This window comes from Choloepus didactylus, chromosome 8, assembly GCF_015220235.1.
Source record: "Choloepus didactylus isolate mChoDid1 chromosome 8, mChoDid1.pri, whole genome shotgun sequence".
NCBI classification, from domain to species: Eukaryota; Metazoa; Chordata; class Mammalia; order Pilosa; family Megalonychidae; genus Choloepus; species Choloepus didactylus.
The window spans coordinates 51,704,210-51,720,266 of record NC_051314.1 but is presented as its reverse complement, the minus strand read 5'-3'; the positions used below and the strand labels follow the sequence as shown (position 1 = coordinate 51,720,266).

Below are 16,057 nucleotides of genomic sequence, written 5' to 3'. Positions count from 1 at the left end.
GAATTTGAATGCCCCCTCTACTCCTTATGAGATAGACTTTGTCCCTCTCTTGTGGGCTCTATTGTATGACTTAAAGCAGGTAATACTTTGCTTCAGGCCACTTTGACTTAATTGTTCACACACTACTTTAGCTGTCCTAGTAGCTACTTTTGCTTGTAGAGCATTGCTGAGAATGTGAGTCCAACACAAATTTCCCATTTCAGACTTTTAGGCCTGCCACATGTTAATTGGCACAGACATACAAGCACCCTAATATGCACCTACAGTTACACTGCTCCCTCCAGAACATGGCCAGGGACCTACAATGGGAGAACAGGCTGGTGCCACACCACACCAGAATGGGTTGGGAGAGTGGCCAGCAAAGGTGACAGAAGCTTTTCCTACTGTTTTTACAGCTGCCTTTTCTTGATTCAGCACTTGCCCGATTATTCCAACTCTGTAACTGATTTTCAGAGTTTTGAGGAAGATGGCTCTGCCCGTTTTTGCCAGTTCAACAATTCTGTAGGTGGAGTTTCTTATGGGACCATCTTTGTTCACCAGAAATCCTAAGGACTAGCTTTTATGATTTTTTTTTTATCAAAATGAATTTTTAAAATTTTACTGGGTTTTTAGAATTAAGGAAATGCTGTTCATTTAAGAGTTGATCTTGTGGTTTTTTAAGTCATCAAATAACATCTTTCATGTTATATCTTTGGTATTATCTCTTAACATAGAGTTTTACCAATATTTTATAAACTCTAAAGAAAAATATATGTATGCAGAGACCCCTATGACCACATGACTGTATTTCTGCATTTTATATGTGTGTGTGTGTGTGTGTGTGTGTGTATATATATATATATATATATATATATATGCAGAATTATATATAATTCTGAAACAAATGTTTTCAAGTTAAAAATAGTATGACAAACTTTTTATGCTTCTTATAAATATATCTTGCTGTCAATACCACAAATCGTCAGTTGTAGATGAACTGGTTGTGTTGATTTTGGAATCTTTTGTTTAATGTAAGGATCCCTGCTCTTCCAATAAAGCTCCAGGAGAACTGATGATTTTAAAGAACGTTGCATGTTGAACATTCCTTGGAAAGCCTTTTTTTTTTTTTTTTTAATTAAAACTCTTTGTCTTTTTAAGAATAGATACATCTATTAGTTTTAGAAATCAAAGAGAACTCAATAAATCAGCTAGTACCATTATATTTTTCCTTCAGGGAAGTATCATATTATTTCCATTTTACAGATGAGGAAATTAAAATGCAGAAAACCTGTTTGAATTACTTCAAGTTGACATATCTAATAAGTATTAGAGGAATGGCTGGAAATACATTGTCTACCTTCTGTAAGTCCATCCCAACACTCTAGAGACCTTGTTGAAAGAAAAGAATAAAATTCAAATACAGCTCTTCCTTTCTTTCTAGCGCTCTTCCTCTCCTTTCTTTCTGTCTCAGTCCCCGGGTATCGTGAGATTTCTCTGTTCTAAGCAGCCTTCGCTCTTCCTCGTGTAGCTTTCCCGAAGTCGGAACTAGGCAAAGAGAGGCTCCAAGCCGAGGGGATGGCGGGTCACGTGACCGCAGACATCTTGTTACAACTGTCCAGCTCAGAGTTCTCTACTTAGGTAGGACGTAGGTGGGACCCTGGACTTCCCACAAATTCTCTCTTCGCGCGTTGGCAGTTTCTAGCGCTGTGAACCAAAAGACAGAGAAGATTTGTCATGGAGATACAGACTAATTACAGACTGTCTAGGAGTGTCACCACCCACACAGGGCAGGTGACTCCTCCTGGAATGTGGAGGCCAGAAGGGAAGGTGCCTTGGAACTTTTATTTATGTTCTCTGGGAAGATAAAGTAGCTGCAGTTTCAACTGGCTCTTCTCTGTGTGCCAGGCGCTGTTCTGAAGGCTTCACGTGTATTCTCAGCTCATCTAATCCTCCCAGCAAACCTAGAAGGAAGGTACTGTTTCCCCATTTTACAGACGGGAGGCACAAGGACCTGTTCCAGTTCACAGAACTAATCAGTGGAGCCGGGAGTCCAACCCACGCAGAGTGACTCTGGGGCTCAACAGTTAACCGGTTAAATCCCTCGAACTCAGCAAGTCTTAAACAGAACACATCATCATCTTCAAAAACAACTTCCTCTTCTGTGGCTTTATGTCAGATGATAGCATCAGCTTTTCTAAGACCCAGACTTAAAACCTCAGTGATTTTTTTTTTTTTAATTCAGTTTTATTGAAATATATTCACAAACCATACAGTCATCCATGGTATACAATCAACTGTTCACAGTATGAACATATAGTTATGCGTTCATCACCACAATCTATTTCTGAACATTTTCCTTACATCAGAAAGAATCAGAATAAGAATAAAAAATAAAAGTGAAAAGAGAATACCCAAACCATCCCCCCATCCCACCCTATTTGTCATTTAGTTTTTACTCCCATTTTTCTACTGATTTTTTTTTCAATTTTTTAACTTTGTTTATCAAAAAATTAAAAACAAACAGGCAAACAACAACCAAAAAAACCCCACAACATTTCAAACAAAGCAATGGATTAAGGAAAACAAATAACCTAGGGTGACTGCTTTGCTTCCAATATGTTCCTACCATACCCCAAGAAAATTAATAAACCATGTCCAAACAGAGGAGTAAGAAAAACAAATAATCTAAAATAGCTACATTGCTTCCAACATGTTCCTACCATACCCCAAGAAAATTAACAACCCCTAAGAAAACAAAGGAATAAGAGAAAAAAAAAAACTAAAATAACTCTGTTGCTTCCAACATGATCTTACTATATCCAAGGAAGTTTACGAACCATGATCATTCCTGAGCATTCCCATAACATTGAGATTACCCTCCATAGTTTATCTGTTCTTATTAGATTATCATCCCCCCTACCCTAATTGGTATCTCTAGGTCCCCTACATTCTACAGTATAAAACATTGTACATTTTTCACAGAATTCACATTGGTGGTAGCATACAATGTCTCTCTTTTTGTGCCTGGCTTATTTTGCTCAGCATTATGTCTTTTTTTTTTTTTAATCTTCATTTTATTGAGATATATTCGTATGCCACGCAGTCATACAGAGCAAGTCGTGCTTTCGATTGTTCGCGGTACCATTGCATGGTTGTGCATTCATCACCCGGGTCGGTCCCTGGCGCCTTCATTGGCACGCACACAAGAGTGACGGGATTGATGATTGGAGTGAAGAAGAGCAATTGAAGTAAAAAAGAACACTGGGTAAAAAAAAAAAAAAAAAAAAAAAAAAAAAAAAAAAAAATTAAAATACAGACAGACCTGAATTTAGATCTTGGTTCTTCCACTTAATAACTCCAAAGAAGTTGTGAGCTGAATTTGCTCATATGTAAATAAGAAATGTAGCACCTACTTCACTATGTTCTTGTGAAGATGAATGTGATAAACATATGCAATCTACTGAAAGAGGCCCATTAAACAGCAGTTATAATTATTTTTTAAAACCATGGTGCTTCTCCCAAAATAGGTATGTATAAACTTCTACAATTAATCTTTGAAGAAGGTAGTTTTCATATAAATGTAAAGGTCAGGCTATCTGTGAACCAATCTGTATTGCTATGTATAATTGCACACCTTTTTTAGTTATCCATAGGCTAGTATCTTAAACAAAGACAGAAGGAAGAAGGTGTTTACCTGAGGTCAAATCTAACATGAGAAATTCCTTATATTCTATTTTTTTTTCTAAAATTGTTCCCCATATGGACATACAATAAAGAGGCTGGGAGACTGAAGACCACTTCCTCTAGGCTACAGTTTTGTCCTACTGGGCCTTGAACTTTCAGCATGGCACTGTCCCATGATTATATCATGGGGTTTGGTGCTAACCCAAGTTCAGTACAGCAAAGCACTGAGATTGACCTGATCAGCATAGAACTATAAAGTTCTCTTGCCAAATCCCAACATCTCACTTATTTATGTAATGACACTTCGCCTCTGGGTGTGAATTTGCAGCAAAGCAAGTTCAAATTAATTATTTTTCTCTCTTTCACCCTGAAAGGTGTATAGAGAATTGCTGCCCCACTCTCCAGACAACCCCACCAAAAGTTGGGAAAACTGAGTCAACTAATTTTCATTTCTTGTCACTTAACCAATATCTTCTGTTCTGTTAGGAAATGTGCATAAGTTACACATCTACCTAGGAGCTCTTTGTAAAGATATTTGGTTGGCTTCTCCTTTGTATAAAGCCAGCAATTATATAAGTATCTACTTTATCTAAATATTCTTCAGTCTCTGTTGAGTAACAAACTCCTTAAAGAAATCAAAACCCTCTGAAAATAGGCCAGTTCTTTTGTGTTCTCTCCTTCCTGCCTTCCTCCTCTTGTGTATTCTCTCTCCCTTTACCCACCACTTTCTGCCCTAATTCTACCTCCACTGCCCCTCCAGCTTTCTTAAAGGGGTATTGGCACCGCAGTGTTGAATTGAACAATAGAATCATGGAAGACATTCTGCTTTGTTCTGTTAGAAATTAGAAAGTGGCCCCTTCTCACTCTGCAGTGGATCAGTTCAAAGCTTATTTCAAGCCAAAGCTTCTGGTTCCTATAACGCTGTTTGAATAGACATTTCACTAATGAACTATGTACCTTTGACTCCACATGACAAGCTCCGTATCCTTTCTTCCCAAAATCTGGAAGGATAGGACAATGAGAATAAAGACAATTTAGGGGAACCACAGAAGAATAGGACAATGAGAATAAAGACAGTTTAGGGGAACCACAGAAGTCCCAGGGTCACCAACCAGGCTTGAAGACTAAGTCAATTTCTTAAAACTTTTTATTGTAGTAACATATATGCAACTCAAAATTTCCCATTCTTTTATGGCAGCTGCCAATAAACATTCCTATACATTTTCTGAACCCAGGGTATACTCTGCACATCTCCATCAACTGATGAGTGTGCCATCTTATTGTAAGAAGCACAAATATATGGCAAAAGCCACCTCTACTTGTAAAGTTAAAACTAGCATAAATGAAACTGAGGAAAATAATGAGATCATATATAAGTAATTGCTAAATTGTGGGTTACAGAATGCAAGTGCACTACAAGTTTGTAGAAAAGAAAATGCATGAGGAAGCCAATGTTGATTATGGAAGGCTTCATGAAGGTGTCAGCAAATGTGCAGCTGGGTCTTGAATTAAATAGCTCTTCATGGAATTAAATATAGATCCTAAAAGTTTCTTCAGCTTTCTCTTCTCTAAGATGGACAGTCTCAATTCTATAACCTTATGGTAAAAAAAAAAAAAAGTTTACATAAGCTCTTTCTATGTTATGGCTTCTTTTGAACACTCTCCATTTCTGTTCACTTGGGGACTCTACATGTGGAAGCAAGGAGTGTGTGGAATCACTCTGATTATAATAAAAGCATCAGATAAAGATTTCTGTGTCTGCACACCTGTATCAATAGTGCAGGTAAATGTGACTTCAAACACACAAAAACTGTAAATCACCTTTTATATTTCCTTCCATATCAAAGCTGCTTTCAAAAGGACTTGTTCTCCATTGCTTGAATCAGTGCATTGTTCTTTTATTCACTTTTTCATAGAAAACTCACATCAGGCTGTTCTCATCTACAAAATGTTCACAATTGCCCACTTGAATAAACGGAACTGTATAAAGAGTTATTTAGAACATCATGGCACCTTGGAGAATCACCTTTTCCACTCTTATTTCACAGCTGATGAAATTGAGGTCAAAATAGATTAAGCAATTTGCCTAAGGTCACACAATTGATAGAGGTAGAGTCAGTACTAAGATTAATAACATGACACTAAATTTTACTTTTGTCAATATACAATTCCATTCATTCAACAAACATTTATTTATATGGCAGGCACTATTCTAGGGGCTGGAAGCCAGCAGTGGTCCCCATAGGCAAAATTCTGCTTCTGCCGCTCATATGTCTGCAGTATTCTCCGTCAAGGACATAGCTCATTGTGACTTTCTCCTATACCTTTTTTTCCAAATAGTTTTATTTCTTCATGCTTTGATAGTGCTCTTATCTTTACTCAGTCCCAATTAACTTCCCCAGGTTTCTCCTTTAATTAATTTCCATCTTCCTTTTCAAGGTACAAACTGGCTCTCCTGCTTAGTGTCATTCTGCCTCACTATTATCCCCCCATTCTAAAGTAATTATTTTGAGTATAATGAAAATGTTAAACATGGTTGAACCCAGAATATGATTATTGTAACTACGACTGCCAACAAATGTTTTAGTAAGTGTTGATTTGTGTTATAAAGCATCAAGACAGAAGAATGAGACGTTCTTTATCCCCCGACACTGCTCTTTTAAATCTTTATTGGTAAACATTTATTTCCATCATGCTGAGGAGAGACGTGAAGACTGAAGCCTCTTAAATGGCTGTCAATGGTTAGACACCGAAGTGAAAAGATGGGAAAGTTCTTTGCCCTAGATATGAGGTACAATCTTTTTGCTTTCTACCTTCATTTCAAGGGAAGTCCATATTCTGTGCTGTCACTTTTCATACACTCCCCCTCCCCATGCACAACATCATAGGTGCCTAATGTGATTGCAATTATTTAGAGAACATTTGTGTTCTAGTTTGCTAATGCTGCTAGAATGCAAAACACCAGAAATGGATTGGCTTTTATAAAAGGGGGTTTATTTGGTTGCACAGTTACAGTCTTAAGGCCATAAAGTGTTCAAGGTAACACATCAGCAATAGGGTACCTTCACTGGAGGATGGCCAATGGCGTCCGGAAAACCTCTGTTAGCTGGGAAGGCACATGGCTGGCATCTGCCCCAAAGTTCTGGTTTCAAAATGGCTTTCTCCCAGGAAGTTCCTCTCTAGGCTGCAGTTGCTCAAAAAGTCACTCTTAGTTGCTCTTGGGGCATTTTTCCTCTCACAGCTTCTCCGGAGCAAAATTCTGCCTTCAATGGCTGTCTTGAAACTGTCCCATCATCTGCAGCTCCTCTCGCAATTCCTGTGAATTCTTCAAATTGTCCCTCTTGGCTGTAGCTCCTCTTCAAAATGTCACTCACAGCTGCACTGAGTTCCCTCTGCACATCAGCTCATTTATATGGCTCCACTGATCAAGACCCACCCAATGGGTGGGCCAACACTCCATGGAAATTATCCAATTAGAGTCATCACCCACAGTTGGGTGAGGCGCATCTCCACAGAAACACTCAAAGAATTACAATCTAATCAACACTGATAACATCTGCCCACACAAGATTACATCAAAGATAATGGTGTTTGGGGGACACAATATATTCAAACTGACACAATTTGTTTGTTTACTCTGTTGCTTGATGAATTTTTTTCATCTATTGCCTAATACTTTAATAGTTATCCAGATAAACTTCACTATCTTTTACAGTTATGGACTGAATAAAACAATCTAGCATTTAATGGCTAAAACAAAAATAGCTATAATAGAGTGTAATATTTTGTAGAGATAATTGAAAAATAGCACTTTATTTTTTATTTTTATCTGTATTTTTTTAGAGATAGTGTTGTAGTCTGTTTCTTGGTGGTGTTTTGTTTTGTACTAATTTCATACCCTCAAAAAAATTGCAAGAATAGTACAAGAAATTTCCATATACCCTTTACCTAGATTCACAATTGTTTACATTTTATCCTCTGTCTTTGATCATTCTCTCTCAACACACACACACACACACACACACACACACACACACACACACACACGTATACTTTAAGTGTCTTTTTCTGAATTATTTGAGAGCAAGTTGGAGACATGGTACTCCCCCTCCTAAATACTTTGCATATATTTCAATGTGTTTCCTAAGAATGAGGATATTCTCTTGCATTACACAGAACAGCTACAGAACACAGGCAATTTACCACTGACAATATAATTATCTAATTCACAGTCCATATTCAAATTTCACCCACTGTCCCACTAATACTCTTAATAGCTAATTGTTTTTCCCATTGGTTCAGGATCAAATCCAGAATCATTTAGTTGCCATACCATGCTTTATTTTTGCATTTAAAAGTTTACATTCAGGAGGAGGATCTAAGATGGCAGCATAGAGAGGATTGGAAGCTAAGTAGTCCCCCTGGAACAACTGAAAAAAAACAGAAACAACTAGTAAATAATCTGGAATAACTGCAGGGGGACAAACATGAGTGTCCACTCATCATACACCAACCTGAATTGGGAGGAATGCCCGAGATCACACATGTAAGTAAAAACTGTGAATCCAAATCAGGAGACCCTCTCCCCACAGCCTGAGCTACAAAGCCTCGTGGTGCCAGAGAGAAGCTTTCTCCCACCAAGCAAATACAGCTCAGCTGAGCTCCAACTGGGATTTTAATTAGCGAGTGTGAACTGCTCACTATGAGGTACAAATCCCCAACAAGTAGACAGAGGCTTCAGGTGACGACTGACCCTGGAGAGCCGGAGGGTCGCCTTGGACTAGCTCTGTTCCTTTTTCAACTCAGTGGAGAAAGCCTCAGCTATTTTCAGTTCCCAGTTCTGTGACCCAGACAAGGGTATAATACAGGCAGAGAGAGACCATTGAAATGCTAATGACCTCCCCCTAGGGAGTATATCTTCTCTAAGAGGAAAGGAATGGGGCCCAGCTCTACTACCTGCCTTTCATTCAGAACTTGGGGAGAAAGAGACACTCCTTATACCAGTCAAGAATTATAGGCTAACAGATGCCACCTGCTGGACAGAAAAGCACAGTGACTGGAGGCATCAGAGGGTATGCCAATTTTCTAAGATATACCCTCAGGGAAACCAGATACTGAATATTTCTTCCTTCTGGGACCTTAGCCCATTCAAGTCTGGGGAGGCCTGATTGGGGTAACCAAGGAAACCATGCCTAGACAACAGAAAACTACAACCTACACCAAGAAAAATAAGATTATGGCCCGGTCAGGGGTACAAACTTGCACTTCAACCATGATGCAGGCATTGAAACAACTAATAATAAGTCAATTCAAAAAGTTTAGGGAAGATATGGCGAAAAAGCTGAACCGTATAATGAAAACACAGGATGTACATAAGGTAGAAATTGAAAGTTCAAAAAACCAAATGGCGAAATCTAATGGAAACAAAAGGCACAACACAAGAGATGGAAGACACAATGGAAACATACAACAGCAGATTTCAAGAGGCAGAAGAAAACACTCAGGAACTGGAGAACAAGGCACCTGAAAGCCTACACACAAAAGAAAAGATAGAGAAAAGAATGGAAAAATATGAGCAACATCTCTGGGAACTTAAGGACAAAACAAAAAGCAAGAATGTACGTGTCATTGGTGTCCCAGAAGGAGAAGAGAAGGGAAAAGGGGCAGAAGTAATAATAGAGGAAATAATCAATGAAAATTTCCCATCTCTTATGAAAGGCAGAAAATTACGGATCCAAGAAGCTCAGCGTGCCCCAAACAGAATAGATCTGAATAGGGCTATGCCAAGACACTTAATAATCAGATTAGCAAACATCAAAGATAATGAGAGAATCCTGAGAGCAGCAAGAGAGAAACGATCTATCACATACAAAGGAAGCTTGATAAGACTATGTGTGGATTTCTCAATAGAAACCATGGAGGCAAGAAAGAAGTGGTATGATATTTTTAAGATACTGAAAGAGAAAAACCACCAACCAAGAATCCTATATCCGGCAAAACTATCCTTCAGATATGAGAGAAAGCTTAAAATATTCTCTGACAGACAGACAGTGACCGAGTTTGTGAACAAGAAACCTGCTCTATAGGAAACACTAAAGGAAGCACTGCAGACAGAAAGGAAAAGACAGGAGTGAGAAGTTTGGAATACAATTTTGGGAGATAGTAGCAATGTAAGTACACTGAACAAAGATGACTGTGAGTATGGTTGAAAGAGGAAAGATGGGATCATGTGGGACACCAGAACGAAAGATGAATGATAAAGACTGGGACTGTGTAACTCAGGGAAACCTAGGATGCTCAGCGATTGTAATAAAAGGTACAAATACGTTTTTACATGAGGTAGAACAAATGAATGTCAACATTGCAAGGTGTTAAAAATAGGGTGGGACTCAGGGGAAAATACAATCAATGCAAACTAGAGGCTAGAATTAACAGAAACATTGTATTATGCTTCCTTTAATGTAACCAAAGCAATATACCAAAGCTAAATGCATGTGGGGGGCTGGGGAATAGGGGAAGGGTATGGGACTCCTGGCATTGGTGATGTTGTCTGACTCTTTATTCTACTTTTGGTTAATGCTATCTTTCCTTTTGTCACCTTCTAGCAATCAAGTTTTTTTGTTTGTTTGTTTTTCTCTCTTTCTCTTGCCTTTTTCTTTTGCCTCTCTGCCTTCTTTGACTCTTCCTCTGTCTTTGTGGAAGAAATGTCCTTATATAGAGAGTGGCGATGGTGCTCAATACATAAATACGTGACTATACAGGGAACTAACAACTGTTTACTTAGGACAGAATGTATAGTGTTTGAACAAAACCATCTTAAAAGAAATGGTTTGATGAAGAAAACTTGAGGGCACTATATTGAGTGAAATAAGACAGACACATAAAGGCAAATATTTCAGGGTTTCACTGATATGAACTAATTATAAAATGTAAACTCATAGACATGAAATATAAGCTACCAGGATATAGAATGAGGCTAAAGAATGGGGAGCGGTTGCTTGTTATGAGCAGAGTGCTCAACTAGGGTGAACTTAAATATTTGGAAATGGACAGGAGTGATGGTAGCATGTAATGAGAATAACTAATGGTGCTAAAAGTTGTGTGAAGGTGGTGGAAAGGGTAAACGCAGAGTCATGCATGTCACCAGAAGGAAAGTTGGAGGTTAAAAGATGGGAATGTATAAAACAGTGAATCTTGTGGTGGGCAATGTCTGTGATTAACTGTACAAATGTTAGAAATCTCTCTCACTAACTAGAACAAATGTATGTCACTATAACTAGAGGTTAATAATAGAGAGGTGTATAGGGAAAAAATATATACCTATTGTAAGCTATATACTACAGTTAGTAGTATTTTAACATTCTTTCATCAACAGTAACAGATGTACTATACCAAAACTATGAATCAATAATGGGGGGGGGGTGTGGTTAGGGGTATGGGAGGATGTGAGTTTCCTTTTTTTTGTCTGTGTCTCTTTTCTGGAGTAGTGAAAATGTTCTAAAAATTGAAAAAAAAATAATTGTGTTGATGGATACACAGCTGTATGGTGGTGCTGTGGGCAATTGATTGTACACTTTGGATCTTTGGATAGTTGTATGGCATCTGAACAATCTCAATCTAAAAAAAAAAAGTTTACATTCAGTCAGTAATGACTTGGATAGTGTCTGTTTTAAAAGTAATCTCTTTTTGCTGTCTGCTGTGCCAAGAATAAGAATTTAAACCAAAAGATATCTAACAAAATCCCTTAGTTGAGGAAATGGCACATCCACCTCAAAACCATGTTCTAGCCACAAATTCTGGCATTATAATCAAAGAGGGTCCAAGAGAGAGAACTGTTAGTTCATCAATATTTTATGGTTTTAAAACTTAGAAAACCTAAGAATTGAGACTCTGTTGTCGTTACAGTGCCCCTGGGGCTAGTGGGATAATATTCGTAAGTAGCCATGTTGAAAGGTTTCACCGTGCACATTCTAAAACCAACCCTAACAAATCTTTACACAGTGCTGTGTTAATGAAGTCTCAGTTAAAATCAATATTTTCATCAAAATTAAATGCTTGATATGTTTAAAAGCAAAGTTTAGATATAAATAATCAGTTATTTGTCATCCTTGAAAAGAATTTCTCTTAAAAAAAACTTTCAACTGTGCACTTTTAAATATCTAATTTTAAAATGAATACAAATAGTTGCCTCCAAAAAAAAAAAAAAAAAACAGAAAAGTGAACTATTTATAGTATTTATAATGCCTAAAGCATGAAGTATTTTGCTTAATTCTGTAAATAGAATCATATTTAGGGCTGCAAGTTATCAGCAGTTTGCTTTCTAACTGCTATTGAAGCAACAGTAATTCCTATACCTCAGATAATTTGCTTTCTACTCCATGTCAGGCCTGGATCTAAAACTGGATCAAAAGAGCATTGAAGAGGCATCAGCTTTATTGACTATGAGTGCACATACTCTTTTATGAAAAATATATAAACCAAACTAAATAGACTTGTGTTATTTTTTTAAAGTGCTATATAAAGACAAAAGTACCATGCCTGGATACCAGGAAAATGTCTGAGTCAGTCTTAACTGATAGTTGTTTCATTACTGAAAAACCAAATAGATGACAGAAGTTGCAAAATAACCCTGTGCTATTTTCACTCTTTTTCTCTAAAATAAAGGGAAGGTGCTTATACAAGTAGCAACCAGAAAAACACTGTGCACATTCATATTCAGCGCATAGATTAAAAATAAAATCGTTTTTTGTCCCCTACAGTAAAACAGGCTTGCCCATTCATCCTTGTGATGGATCTGTATGCAAAAGCAAAATGAAATCAAATCCCTGCAGATGGTTCAATAAGTCACAAAAACTGTTTAATCCTTTCACTGCATCCCTTTGGGAAGTCTGCCCCTTGGTAAGTAATAATGTACATATGTGTACGGATATATATATATATATATGTATTCGACTATTCTCATTTTTTGAGTGGAAAGCCTTTGTTTTCTCTAACAGGTTTTTTTCCTCATATTTCTCAGGAAGAGCTTTATGTCAGTCTGTTTACTTTAATGTGTTTTTCTATATTTTTTTGTTTTAAGAAAAAAAGTGTCAGTATACTGAATCTATCTATAGAAGTCTTATCTAAAATTGATTGTGGCTCAAAGTCATATTTAATAGGCAGCCTGGCATATCTAAGAGCATTTTTACATTGCTCTTTCTAATGGATTTTACTAGAACACAGTTGAGTTTCAAGTAGAACTAAAAGGAAAGCAGACCTTGGAGGCTTAACTATTGAACAGATGCAGTAAATGAAGCTTCAGAAATATAGCTGTCACTTCAGATCTTTTCCAATGAGTACCTACATGAGCCAATAGCTAAAGCTGCTGGCATTAAATTTCTGTAGGTCTGTTGAAAATGGACACTGTGAGAACTCTTAAAAACAGAGTAGCATGGTTCTTATAAACCTATTTTTAAATATTTCATCCTTCTTGGTTTTCATTCTACCTAAATTTTTTTTTTGCAATAAAAATAATGAGAACTTATGTATTAAGGTACTTGCCTCTAGTACTGCAAAACTTTTGTTTTATAAGTTGCTAACATGTGAAACCAAATCAGAAATTCTTGACATCTTTATTACATGAAAGCAATTCCTGATATTGACCCTTGGGAAGGATTTAATTTTACTCCTCCCTAAACTGAAACCTACTTTTTCATGCAATAATGTGCAATTATTTTTCTTCTAGCACCTGATAGGCTTATAATATATATCTATTATATATACTATATGACATGTTATTTATATTATATTAAATATAATGGGATATATAATTATTTTTTACTCTTTAACAACCAACCACTTCAGAAAGGTTTTTTCTTTAATAAGATATACATTATTTCTAATCTTGGTCTGTAACGTAATCATAAGCAGTTTTCTCTAGGTAACTACTTTGTAGGAGGAAAAGAATAAAATCAGGAAGATTTCTGATCAGGGTTTTGAAGCTGAAGCTACAGATCAGGCTTGGATTCAAAATGATGTCTGACTGAAAAGAGCTGTCGGGTGTTTGGGGTCATGAGAATTTCATAAAATGGAAAATGATGAGGATTTTGTACAATTAAGTGACGATAATGTGAGATAGGGATGAATTGTTGTGGACAGAACATATGCTATGTGAATTTAGGAACCCCTACTTTATAAGTCAAGCCCTCGATCTTGAGGCTTGCTCTTATGAAACTTATGGTTGTAAAGGGGAGGCTAAGCCTTTCCTATAATTATGCCTGTGAGTCACCTTCAGAGAACCTCTTTTCTTCTTCAAATGTGGACTTTCTCTTTCTAAGCCCAACTCTGCAAATAAATTCATCACCCTCCTCCCAATGTGGGACAGGACCCCCCAGGTGAATGAGTCTCCCTGGCAATGTGGGACACAGATTCCAGGAATGAGCTTGACCCTGGCATCAAGGGGTTGAGAATGCCTTTTTGACCAAAAGGGGGAAAAGAAAGGCAACAAAATAAGGTTTTAGTGGCTAAGATTCTAATTTCAATTAGAATCGAGAGGCTGTCCTGGAGGTTACTCCTTTGCAAGCTTCGGCTAGATATGCCAAATGGCCACAGTATGATAAGCCCAAGTCAACAGTTGTCCTGAAAACCCTAAAGAATACCTGATCCCTATCTGAGACTCCATAAAAGTTTCACTCACAAAGTTTATTCTTCAGAAACCTAAATCCTCCAGAGAGCTCCTATCCAGCTAAGTCCCGAAACCCAGATGCAATAGCATCTTCAAGAACATCAACCAGATTTGTCTCCTTTCCCCATAATGTCAACACCCCTTTTCAACATGAACAAGTTAGGGTGGTCACTGCCTAGAAATCCCTGAAGATCGGCAAAGTGATTAAACTAGAGGAAGGGTAGCAACAGACAAAATGGAATTTAACAAAGGATTATGAATGCTGAATATCTATGTAATTTTCTTTTTCTTAGTTGCTGGGATATTGGAATAGCTAGAAGGAAAGAACTGAAATGACGAAACTGTAACCCATAGCATTCTTTGAAATTTGCTCTATAGCTGTTTGTCAAATTGTAATTTGAAAGTTATCACCTTTTTGTATATATGTTATATCTCACAATAAGGAAATAACTGCAACTATGGTACTGTAAATCATAACATTTTTGGAAATTTCCTACATAACTACTTGTTAATTGTACTTTGAAAGTTATTACCTTTTTGCATATATGTTATATTTCACAATAAGGAAATAACTGAAACTGTGGAACTGTAACCCATAATATTCTTTGAAATTTGCTCACTACTTGTTAAACTCCACTTGGAAAGTTATCACTACTATGGATATATGTTATATTCCACAATAAAAAATTATAATTAAAAAAATGATGCTTGATAGGTGGGGGGCTGAAACATATTTTCAAGGGGTGAGCCAACTTCTCCTCCTTTTATTCTTGTATGTAAACTTTCTTGATCAACATATTTTATACTAAGCAGCTGTTGTTTCCTGCCCCGATCACATCACAGCACCCCTGCCCACCTCTATTCCTAGGGGTTGTTATTCTCTCTGCCTGCCCTAACTCGATGGTACCTTCTCTTTACCTCTTATTATGCACCCTTTGTGATAGATTTGTTTCCTAACTATCCACATCATCTATCAAAAGTTTCACCTCTGAAATTCTCTACTCTATTATCTCTTGACCACAAATTACATCTGAAACTGTAAAAGATAGAGGGAATATAACAGCACCCAAAATGTGAAGGAGATGTGGGGAAACCTAGAACCTGAGTGCTGTGACTCTCAAACTCTGTTGGGAGATTTGCGTAGTTTGAAATGAAAGTAAAGAGGAAATTTCATGTTTATCTTTAAACTTTATATTCTTCCACAAGTTTATATTATTCTTCCACAAGTTTAAACTTGTGTTTCTCTGTGTAGATCTTTAAAAAGCATCTATTGAAAATTTTGGATATAGCTTTAAAAAAAATGTCTGCACCTAAGCACTGGCTTTGACAAAAATCAACAAACATTCAATTCCAAGTTCAATAATAATAATAATAAGCATATACTCCATGTGTTGTGCTATGTACTAGAATAGGATTAGGTTGTATCTGGACATTAATTAGACTCAGAAAATAGACAAATATGTGTAATATATTTAGGTGTTCACAACTTTAGTGAAAAATATCAAATTCAAATGTAACATGAGATTTATAATATTGATTTATAATAAACATACTGATTTTAAATATCAGTACTTAAATGACTAATAATTGTATGATTTATTTTTTCAATGAATATAATAATATAATATTCCCTCAAACAATGTCTATCTAGATTAGTATTATTCCAGTTTTCAAATTATAAAACCATTATTTAGGAAGCATGATTTAATTTTTACAAAATCAGTATACAAA

At 36.7% G+C, this 16,057-nt stretch overlaps 1 protein-coding gene across 4 annotated transcripts in view; it reads left to right on the top strand.

The window, feature by feature from the left end:
* SYT1 (synaptotagmin 1) overlaps positions 1-16,057 on the top strand; it is a 649,966-nt gene that overhangs the window by 190,631 nt on the left and 443,278 nt on the right. The window lies entirely within an intron of this gene.